Source organism: Canis lupus, chromosome X (assembly GCF_011100685.1).
Source record: "Canis lupus familiaris isolate Mischka breed German Shepherd chromosome X, alternate assembly UU_Cfam_GSD_1.0, whole genome shotgun sequence".
Taxonomy (NCBI): Eukaryota; Metazoa; Chordata; class Mammalia; order Carnivora; family Canidae; genus Canis; species Canis lupus.
In genome coordinates this window covers 84,269,375-84,281,424 of record NC_049260.1, presented here as the reverse complement: position 1 = coordinate 84,281,424, position 12,050 = coordinate 84,269,375, and the positions used below count along the sequence as shown (strand labels likewise).

Genomic DNA, 12,050 nt, shown 5'->3' with positions numbered 1-12,050 from the left:
CCCCTCCTCCCAACTAAATAGATAGAACCTCTGCTAAGGATTCATGAAATCCTTCCCTGGCCTTCCCCCAACCACACAGTCTGAGCTTCACTGCAGTGAAAGGGACTTATCTCTGGGAGGGCAGGGTCCAGAAGCATGCAGGTCCCAAAGCACTAACAAAAAGGAGAAGAGTCCCACCTAAAACTTTGTCTGGTTCTTGCTAGGTTCAATGCATCTGGAGCATGCAGAGATACCTAGCCACTGCCGCTTGCACCAACTATGGCTCCCTGACCCTGTAGCTACTGGCCCACAGCTGCTCTCCCCCCACACACACACCCCTTCTTCTCCCCCTCCCTCCCTCAGGACACTCCCTTGTCTGGGCTCCAGGGTGCCCGCAGCTTCAAGAGGCTTTCCTTCACTTCCTCTCTTCTTCTCCCTCCCCACCCACTCCGGAGGTTACAGAATCCACTCTCTTGCAAGGGGTGTGGTGGCAGAAAGAGCTCTGTTTTCTGTGCAGGCATGCCCTCAGCGTGCTCTCTGCATTCTAGTCCTCCTGGGTTCTCCGCTTGGCTGGGGGGAAGGGGAGGATGGACCCCAAGGCATGCCTATGGTTCCTCTAGGATCAGAAGACAGAGAGGACAGAGTCACAGGACAGATTCCTGTAACCAGCCCCAGCCTACATGACTCTCTCTGGGAGGACGTGTAAATGCCTTCTGAGTCCCGGACCTTCACTGGTCCAGGTAGTAGCTTCTAAGCTGCTTCACAAAGACCCCGAACAATTTCACGTATCTGGACTGCAGACCTCAATCTGCCTGAGGTGCCAAATGGGCGAGAGCCTTTATCTCAAGGCATTTTGAGCTGGTTGGGGCTATTGATAGTAATAACATCTACCTGGTAGAGTTGCTCTCGTGGAATTAGGAGTTATCTCCTATAACATGTTTAGAACCATGCTGGCCTACATTAAGCATGCAGCAAACATCACTATTATTGTTACTGTAAATATTACATCTATATGCATAAACAGGGCCTGTAATATTCATGAAGAATAAATGAGTTCTTGCGTATAAAATGTGTAGAACCATTATTAGGGTGGTCCCAGGGATTTAACCAAGAAATCCATAGATGTCTTCAGGGCTTCAGGAGAGACAGAGGCTGTTCTGGATACATAGATCTGGGTGGGGAGAAGAGCTGGTCAGGGGTCATGCAGAGGCTCAGAAAGAAGATGGCAGTTTGGGGTCTCTTACAAATTCAGAGTATGACTAAAACTCTCATGCCTAACTTGTTGTTGTGAATTTGTGGGATTATGGGATTTGGTTATGGGGCCTGCCTGGCCTAATTAAGGTTTTAGGACTCCTAGGAGACCGACTGTGGTTCATACAGACTGGGTCTTTAGAAATGCCTCATGAATGTACTCCTGGCTCCTTAGCACTGAAGACTCAGTTGTGTACACTGAATGCTCTGGAGGTCATTGTGTAGCTGTGGTATTTGTTCTGTCCCAAATGCCCAGTCATCAACGCATTGGATTGCATTGGAAGACACCCCCCACCTCCACCCACCGCCAAGAATTCAAAGCTCATGGCCCCTGTGTGGACATGGGTTCTGCACACAAAACACCTCCCTTTGCCCTGGAAAGTAGCCACTGCTCCTGAGGGGAAGGGATGATGTTTCTGGGGGCACCTGGAAAAAACATATCTTGTCACCCCAGGCTGGTGTTCCCCACCGAACACCTGGCTCCGGCTCCAGCCTTTGCCCTGGGGGAGTAAATGGGAGAAGAGACACTCCATCTGGTCCTATGGGGTCAACCAGTGCCACTTGGACCCTGGTGGCATCTCTGCCTCCATCTCCCATTCCGCTTCCTTCTGGACATGTCCACTTGCAAGCCTCACTGCATCCGTGTCCGAGCTGAGCTTGTCACCTGCCTCCACTCATTATTCGGCCAACTAATAGTCTGTATTCCCCATCTTGGTTAACAATATCGCCACAGACCTAAGCTGCCATCTCAGGGTCATTGTCACATTCTCAGTCTCCTTAACCTTCCAAGACACCCAGCCCTGTGATTTCTCCCTGTGGACACCTCCCTGGAGTGGCCCCTCTTCTTTGCTTTCACTACCACAGTCCTGGTCCAGAGCACTTGACACCTCTTGCCAGGACCTTGCGATGGGCTTCCAATGGGCCTACTTGATTTTGTCTTCTCTCCCTTCCAGTCCTTCCACACTCTGGCACCCAGAAAAAAAAGTTGTCTTCCTGGTCTGTCATTCCTCTTCCTTAATAAATACCTTTGATGGCTCCCTATTGCTCGCAGAACAAAGTGCAAAAACTCAGCTTGGCCAACAAAGCCCTGGACAAGCTGATCCCAACCACCTTTTCCACTCTCTTCCAACTGCTACCAACTGTACATCCCACACCAGGTGCCCCACCATTCAGAACATGAACCTTCACACAAATACTGTTCCCTCTGCCTGGAATGTTTTTCCCCACCCCCACTGCTCCTCCTGGAAAAACCCTCCATCCCCCTGGATCCAGCTCTAACGTCCTTCATCTGTGATGCTTCTCCAACTTCCCCAGATACTGGGTCATTCACCATTGGTGCCCCCATGCTATGTTTCTCAGCTACGGCACCTATTGGACTACGAGTACTGTGTGTCTTTGTCTCTCCTATTATATGGAAATATCCCCAAAGGCTGCCTGGGACCATATTGGGTTCCCTTTTGGATTCTCAGTGTTCCCCAGGCTTGGATATGCTAAGCGGCTGGTTTCCTCATTTGTAAGCTGCAGATGAGAATAATAGCTGCTACTTCCTAGAGTTGGAAGGATTACATGAGATCATGTATTTAATATTTTTGCAGATAATGACAAGGAAGATGTTGATGATAGGAAGGAAGAATGATTAGTATTCATTCAGTGCTCTCTAGGGGCTAGACACCGTCCTAAACTCTTTGCGTGGATGAGTCAGCTAAACTGATGAGTTAATCCATGGAAACTGATAGATTGATTGTGTGTATGTGTGTGTATCCATATGTACTACAAACATCATACAGATGACATATATTATAACCTATGTACTCCACCCTGTACCTGACACTTAATGGGGACTCTGGTTTTCCTTTCTTTCCCCATCTTTCCAACCTTTATCATTAGCCCTCACTACCCATCACCCTCCCCCAGGGCTGCAGTAGGAGAGAGGTGAATACAGAAGTTGTCACTTTCTTTGAGGACAGGGGCCATGCTGTACCTTGTTTGAGGCCCACATAAGTGCTGGCATGATAGGAGGCACATGTATTAGGCTCTCAATTAGCTCCTAGGCTGGGCTCAGCTGAAGAGGTCCTAGTTTTCATCAATCGCTGAGGCAGATCTTTGAGTCACGGCTGGCAGGTTCTCAAGCGCACAGAGAGAGCAGCAGCCAGAGCCAAGGGGTAGAAGCCCTTCTGGCAGCACCCTGCTGGGGATGGGGTACCAGGCCCAGAGGCTGATAGCCTACATTCTAGATGCAGCTCTGCCACCAACCAGCCTGATGACCCCATGCTGATCGCCCTGCTTGCCTGCGCCCCATGGTCCTCACCTATAAAACGCTGCCCCTCAGGGCTGTCTGAGGGTGCATGGCATGACAGCTGTGAAAGCTCTTTGCCAGAAGGTTGTGCAGAAGTGCGGTGTTGCTAATTTCAAGTGCCAGGACTTCACTCAGTAGAAAACATTTAGGAAGTGGGGATGGAGGGAGAGAGCAGGGGCTTGCGCATCCAGGACATATGGGGGCCTATATTTGTTGTCCTCCTGCTTAGCAGCATTAGTGATTCAAGCTGGTGCTGCCTGCGGAACACTCTGTCCTTCGAGTTCCTCAGGGACAGGAGAGATTGCAGAGCAGCAAGGCTGAAGCCAGCGCACAATACTTTGAAAAATAGAGTGATAACGATGAGGCGCCACGCACACAGGTTCACATGCGTGCGTTCACACTCCTGACGGCCCCTGATGCAGCCACGCCACAGCAGCTGGAGCTAATTACAGACAACAGCTCCTTCTCCAGCTCTTTTTCTCGAAACTCTCCACCAACCCCTACCCCCATCCCCAGCACCCACCCCTGGGGATTGCCTGAGCTCTAAGAAGGGGCTTTGCTGGCGCCACCCTCACCACCTAGAAAGAGAACATGGGGGGGGGGTAGAGGCATGTAGGTGTAGGAAGCCACCATGTGGCTCCCTGTCTTGTGGGGGTGGGTGGGAAAGAGGGGGTGAAGTGGGCTAGGGGGGCCGGGGGCGGGGAGCTGGCTGGGATACAGATGCAGCTTTGTGTTAACAGATGTGCTCTCCTGGCAAGAGAGAGCCCAGGCACTCAGCTCCTCCCTCCTTCCTTCATCTGAATCTATCCAGGGATCCCCTCTTAACCCTTCTCCTTCTTCAATCCTCTGCTTCCTCTTCAAACTCTGTATCTGGCAAAAAGCTCAAGAAATGCTGAATGGAGGGATGGATGAATACATGAACCCTCCTCAAATCCGTACTCCTCCCAAGCCCTGTTCCTACCTCACAGACCACAAGAACCCTGCAAGCCCTTTCCCCTGCTTTGATTTCCAGATACTCCCCCTGGACAGTTTCAACTCTCCCCTATATGCTCCTGATCTTTGTATTGCTCTTTCCAGCCCAGACCTCGCCAGCTGCCGGAATATCCCTCATACTCCTCAAACCCAACATGACCCATATTCAATTTGTCAGCAATGACATCCCAGGGGAGGTTTCTAACTGTGTATGAGTCCCAGTCTGCTGAGGGGCCATGGGAGGAGGCGGGGGAGGACTTGCTGTATGCCCCCTAGCAGGCTAGGGACAATGTGCACGTTAGCACAGTCATGGGGCAGACTCCCAATCCTAGGGCCTGTCTTCATGCTAGGATAGCCAAGTCCTTCCCTTCACCCTTATAATAGTCACCTCCCACCCATAGGGAAAGCAAACTTGGGAACTCAGGCGGCTAACTGCCCAATCTGGGCTTTTAAGATCCTGGTTACCATTCCTCTTTATTCTGGAACCCTGTCCCCAAGCTCGCCATAACCCTGCCACCCCACCTCACCCCCACCCCCCACCAGATAAATATTGAACCAAGATTAGTGGAAACTGGGGATTTCATTTCATCAGAGGAGCACTTCAGGGAAGACCTAGAATGTTTACCGAGAGTCCACACTAGAATTCTTTCCTCGTCTTGGCAAGGATAAGAGCAAATAAAGCCCCCCTTTCCTATAAGCCCTCCTGCATTTGGACAACAGCCAAAGGAATGGGTTATAAACACAGTGGCCTTTGGTTCCTAACAGCCTTGGGGCCTGTGAAGGCAGGATCCAAATTTCTTCCTTCATTCCCAGCAGTCCTGAGTGCCATACACCAGGACAAATGCAAGGTGTCATTATACCACTGTAGTATAGCCACATCTAGACATTTTCAGATTTTAAAGCAAAGTAAAAGCTCTATCACTGATTCCAGACTGACACACAAGACATGAAGTAATTTATTTAAGGCACACATGTATAATTTCAAAACATTCATTTGTTCAGTCAGCACAGATATATTAAGCACATCAAAGAGCCATAATCCATGGATTCTGCCTTCAGACGGCCCTTGTTCTAGTTGAGGGGAGAAAAACCATATGCAAGGGTTAAATGACAATCCAGGACCATGCCAAGTCTCAAGCATGCGTCATGTGGTTCTTGCAGTCCCTTTGGCAGTAAATTTTTTTGCCCTACTGCTACTATCACTACTGTTGTGCTCTTCTCCAATATAGGATGGTGGTGGATATATCTTTAGGGTGCCTGGGTTCATAGCTGAGTTCCATCATTCCTTAGCTATGTGAACTTGGCCAAGTAACTCAGCCCCTCTGAGCCCGGTGCCTCCTCTGTAGAATGAGGACAATAACAGCACCTCTCTACAGAGTTGTAGAGAGAATAAAATGAGCTAATACACATGGCACACTTAGACCAATACCTGGCACCTTATAAGAACTCAATGACGCTTAGTGTAGCGTCTGCCTTCAGCTCAGGTCATGATCTCAAGGTCCTGGGATCAAGCCCCTCATCAGGCTCTCTGCTCAGCCAGGAGTATGCTTCTCCCTCTCTCTCTGCGCCTCCCCCATCATGCTCTTTCTCTCTCTCAAATGAATAAATAAAATCTTAAAAAAAGAAAAAAGAACTCAAGAAATGTTAGCATTTACCTACTATCCTTTGTTACCTCCAGAGGTCACTATTCTTATTGAGCTTCCAAAGGAAGCTCATGGATGTCTTATTCACTCATCCATTTAATCAATAAATATATGTTGAGCATCTACAAGTCCCTGAGCTAAGACCAGTTTATATTTTTAAGGATTTTATTTATTTATTCATGAGAGACACTGAGAGAAAGGCAGAGACATAAGCAGACGGAGAAGCATGCTCCTTGCGGGGAGCCTGATGCAGAACTCAATCCCAGGACCCCGGGATCACGACCTGAGCTAAAGGCAGATGATCAACCAGTGAGCCACCCAGGCGTCCCTAAGCCCAGTTTATATAGGTAAATAACACGTGGCTCCTACCTGTGAGACTAAATAGTGGCCTGGAGCATCTGGAAGAAGCAAACAAATCCTCCCTAAAGGAACACACCATCCATCAGTTTTAATCGGATTACCATGGATAAAGTGTGGCCAAACATGAACTCATAATCCAAAATTACAAAGCACACAGTGAAGCCAGAAACAACCAAAGCAGTATTAGATCCTCACATATTCAGATATTACAGTTTTGTGATAGAACTTTTTTTTTAAGTTTTGGAAGTATTTTTTAAAAAAAGCAAAATACTTTGAAAACATAAACAAAGAACAAGACACTGGCAGAACAAAGTGATTCTTTCTATGTTACACAGCTAATAACGAGGGATTCGAGTCAGGTTTTTAGTGTCTAGTATCCTTTTGGCATCCTTGCTGCACTAGGTCCATACAAACAACAAAGATGAACACAGTCGAGTCCCTGGCCTCAGGTAGATTAAAATCCAATAGTGAGCCATGGCTCTGCACATATAAAAATAGCCCCTGAAATTAGTCTGTGTGGCAGAAAGTGCTGTGGTCTGGGAATGACAGGAGGCGAGACAGGGACGACAGGTCCTTGAAGGACAGAGAAGTGTATCTGTGGGAAAAGGAGCTTTGATTTGGTGAGGAAGGCAGAGGAGACGGGGCACTATTTATTCTGACCAACATCATGGAGAAGATGATCCTATAGAGCAGTTCAGGGAACAGTGAGTTCATTTGGCTAGCATGCTGGATGCATGCAGGGACAGGCCTGTGCCAACACACAAGACCTGGCACTCGCAAGGGCCCCATGCTAATGCGCTGCTGTCACTGTTTTGAAAGTCTTAATAACTTTTGAACACAGGGCTTCACATTTCCACTTTGCACCAGGGCCTGAAAATGTTGTAACCAGTCCTGTATCAGGGAGCAGGGGGTGGGGTGGTGTGGGTGGGTGATAGCTGGAAAAGCAGGGGCGAGGCACTCTTGGGAAGGACCTTGAATGATCTTTGTTTTGCAGACAGTGAGGAATCACTGAATGTGTTTGAGTACGGGAGGGACATAGTGAATGTGGTTTTTAGGAAACCACATGGTGGATGCAATACAGGGGGATCAGGGAAAGAAGAGGTGGGGCTTAATTAGGAGACTATTGCAATAAAGCAATGGGAAGCCTAGACAGGAGTAGTGGCAGAAGACATGGAGAAGAGTCTTCACATAATTTAGTTGTCCATTCTACAGGTTTTTAACTGAGGACCGGACACGTGCTGAGCATTGTGCTAGGGGCTGAGATTGAGGGATGCCCAAGACTCCACCCCTGACCTCAAGCTGCTCACAGTGATGGAGGCAGTTAAGTAAACAGACCGTGACAGCCCCACATGCTTTGGGCTAGAATCAGATTACATTAAGGGTGCAGAGGCAGACAACTGAACAGAGGATAACAAGATGGTGTGGCAGGTGCTATGCCATAGATGCTGTGGGAGTATGGAGAAGAGTCATCTAACCCAGGTTGGAAAGGTCAGGGAAGTTGCTTCCCCACAGGTGTCTTCTGAACTATGTGTAGTTGAAGAGAAGACATCAGCTAGGTGAAGAGAGGGAGAGAGGGGAGGACCAGCTAATGAGAGAGATGGTGCAAATGCACAGAGGCAAGAGACTGTCTCTGGTCTCAGAGAGTTGTAAATGATGCCCTCTGATTCCCTTACAGCCTGAGCGCCTTCTCTAGGAGCACGGGAAGATGGGAGTAAAGAGGTTACAAGTACCAAGCTGAAGAATCGGGACTTCATCCTATAGAGCAGTAGTTCTCAGCCTCGACTGCACATTGCATCACTTGGGGGAGATTTAAGAAACATTGATGACTAGATCCCACCCCCAAGGATTCAGATTTAATAACTCTGTGGGGGAGGCACTGGAATTTTTTTTGAGGCACTGGAATTTTTAAAAGCTCCTCCAGTTTATTCTAGACCATGACTTTAAGGTGGGAGCTCTCACATTTAAGTGCTATCAGAATCACCTGGAAGCCTTGTTAAACACAAACTGGGGGAGCACTCTCAGAGTTTCTGACTCAGTAGGTCTCTAACAACTACCTACTCTAACGCATTCTCAGAGATGCTGTTGCCGCCAAGCCCCAGGACCACACTTTGAGAGCCTCTAGTCTCTCCTGTGAAGCTGGTTATACTTAAGGGAGTGTGTGTGTGTGTGTGTGTGTGTGTGTGTGTGTGTAAAAATTATTTGATTTGCATCTTTAAAAGATCACTCAGGCCACTTTGGGGAGAATGGTCACAGAAGGGGGGGGATGAAAGGTTTAAGCAAACAAACAGGAAGTTATTGAAGGAATCACGGCAAGAGAAGACAGTGAGAGTCCTGAACTAAAGAAATAGCAGAAGAGCTGGAGAAAATAGCTCAAATTTAAGGAATGGTTAGGAAGATTTCACAGGACTTAGTGACTAACTGAATGCAAAGGTGAGAAATAAGGTGGGAAGGACCACTCTCCGGTTTTCGCCCGAGGGAACTGGTGATTCTGACTGAGCTGGCCATGCTGGTTACCATAATCGAAAGTTAAAGTTAAACATGTTACCAGACTTGGGGTGGGAATTGGGGGAGGACGGCATCCCTGTCCTCAAATCTCATAGCTGTAGCCTCGAGGAGTTCAACAGTAATCTCCCATTGTCCATTCTACCCCTCCTTTCAGCACCATGGGTCCTCACCTCAACCCTAATCTACATGGGATTCTCTTCAAAATACCTGGAAGGGAAAAGGCAGATGGGGATCACCCTAACGTGATGACCAGCCACCTGAGCCCCAGGTCCAGGGCCAGCACTTCTGCTCTTACCCCAGGTGGGTTTATTTCATTCATTTGTCATTGTAACATTTGGAGGGCTGCTGCCTGGAGGGTTTGTGAAATATTCAGAGGCCACGTTTCAGGTGCAGGTGAAGAATGTACAACCCGCTCTTCTGTAACCAGGAAAACAAATGCAACTAAAAAGGGAACCTGCAAAGACATTCATTCTGCATGGATTTAAAATGTGTAAAGATGAGCAATTTCCCAGAGCATCATCAGTCGTGACTACATGGAAGTCTCCTCCGTGGGCAAGTAGGCTGCCAGCAATCAGCAGGACCAGCAGGATGATAGATGGGATAATTGTCCATTAGAGTACAGATAACTTTGGTACAGTGGGAGGGTTCGACAGGAGACAGACATGATAGATGGAAAAACAGTTAGCTAAAATGATAAGGAGTCGCAGTTCCATTCCTGGTAGTAACCGTTCCCTGCCTGAATCAATGATTAATCAAAGGCACATTCTCATTTGAAAGTCTTGGTTCACCGGTGCACAAACCGTGCCCCCCCCCCCACTTTGGGTTCAATTTAATAGCGTCATTAAAACCCGCTGTTCAAAAAAACTCAAATCACTTTTCTCCAGAAGAAATCATGCCACATTAGAGAGTGCTTTTGTGAACTCATGGGCAGCAACCACGTAGGGGGTGTGCCTGTGTTTAAATGTTTAACATTTGAATCCTCGATGCCTAGCACAGGGGCTGACACATACAGAGCACTCAATAAATGTTTGTTAAAGTCAAGTGAAATGAATTAATACATTTGTCCATTCATTCATCTGTTTATTCCTTCAACAGACATTCATTAAATACGGGAATTAAGAGCTCTGGCCTGGGAACCAGATGCTTCAGGCTTCAAATTCCAGTTCCAACCAGCTGGATGAACTTGGGCACGTTACTTAGCCTCTTGGAGCCTGATGGCTTCCTGTGCAAAATGGGAGAAACAATAGCTCTTGCTCTCAGAGGGCTGCGTGAGGGAGCAATTGAGTGAATGGACGTAGGTGTTCAGCACAGGGCCTGGCCCCCTAGTAAGTGCTCACTAAAGGGCAACTATAATTATCATAATTATCATCGTGTTGGAGGTATGAGCCTAGGCCTTTGTCGAGTAACTAGGTCCGTAGAAGAGGTACAGCATCTCTCAAGTAATGGCAAGGCTGTTGGCCAAAGCTGCTTTTCATTAAAATGGTTATTTATGGTTCCCAGCCCAGAGCCCTACTGCCCTAGGCCTGCCGGTCCTGGCCTGGTGCCCTCCCATGGCGGCCCTGGCTGTCTCTAGGTGGGCTGTGCTCTGAAAGAAGCCTGAGACGTTGTGGAGAGGAAAGATACAGAAGAAGGTGAGGGCTGGCAGGGATCCAGTTACCCATCACCCAGCACCCTGTCATTGGGAGCTTCCTCGGGTATCTTCCTGCACTTTCGTATAGCTCTTCCTGGCAACATTTCTACGCACTAATTGCTATTTCTAACGTTTATCCTCTTGGCTCCATGGAGCAAGATTGTCCTTGATTTTGATTTTAATTTTTCAGGCAACCAAGTAGACAACACTTGACTTGGGAGTTCAGTCAGAAGCCGTACCACTTAGTGGCTATGAGACAGTTCTGGGCATACAGACAGCTGGCCACCAAAAAGCTGTGTGACCTAGGGCATACTACTAACATCTCTGAGCCTTGGCTGTCAGAAAGGGAAAGTGAGAATAACGGTTGCCCCCTTCCCCTCTCTGAGCCTCTGTTTCTACATCTGAGACCCCAAAATAGGAGTCGCAGCCTTCATTTGTTTTTTATATTTTTTAAAGATTCTATTTATTCATAGAAACACAGAGAGAGAGAGGCAGAGACAGGAGGCAGAAGGAGAAGCAGTCTCCCCGAAAGGAGCCTGATGCAGGACTTGATCGCAGGATCCCAGGTTCATGCCCTGAGCCGAAGGCAGATGCCCAACTGCTGAGCCACCCAGGCGTCCTGCAGCCCCCATTTATTGAGCACTTTCCTGTAGCCAGCTACAGTAGTGGCAAGTCTTTTCGCACCTTATTCTCAGAACTAAACAAAGCCTGCCTCTTTGAAACCCTTCACAGACCCTTGTTCAGACAAAGTCTGCTAGATTCATTCCAGATCATGCTTGGTTTTTACATCAAGTAAATCTGAGACGTTGAAAGGTATGCTTTCCATTATCTGTCCACCTGGAAATTCTGACGAGCAACTTCAGGGGAGGAGCTATGGGTCATTCATCTAATATGTGCTCAATAAACGTTGAGTGGGTGCTGAGAGCTGAGCCACCATCAATAACCTACGTGAATCACGCATGCCTCACACTTCCCGTGTTGCACTGCACGCCGCACAGGACAGTGGAATAGGAGCATCAGACTCCTCTAGGTGTAGGTTTGAACTCTATAGTTGGTGGCTGGGTGTAAAGCACTTACCAGTGCTGGAGAAAATGTGGGGCTAGATAAACAGCGACAGTATTAATAATAATCACAGCAGCATCAGTAACCATAGTAACAAACAGCAGTAGTAATAATAACTAGTAGCAAACTGCAAAGCAGGAAGACTTCTCTAAGGATTACCTTTGTTCTAAAGGGCTCTGTGGGGCCAGAAATATGCAATGTTGGGGAAGTATGGTGCAGATGACTTATGTCAGCCCGGGTGTGACTCCCAGCTGCCCATGTGTCCATTGTGTGATCGTACCTTATGCTCCTTGAGTCCCAGTCTCCTCATCAAGTACAATTAAGATAATGATGGTACCTGCCTCACAGCTTT

General features: G+C 48.0%; 1 protein-coding gene across 1 annotated transcript in view; it reads left to right on the top strand.

Moving 5' to 3' along the window:
• The window catches only part of AMMECR1 (AMMECR nuclear protein 1), a 232,220-nt gene that overhangs the window by 3,132 nt on the left and 217,038 nt on the right, over positions 1 to 12,050 (top strand). Inside the window, exon 2 of the mRNA XM_038588072.1 lies at positions 9,161 to 9,306. The gene's annotated coding sequence lies outside the window, so the exon portion shown is untranslated. The remainder of the gene's footprint in view (positions 1 to 9,160; positions 9,307 to 12,050) is intronic.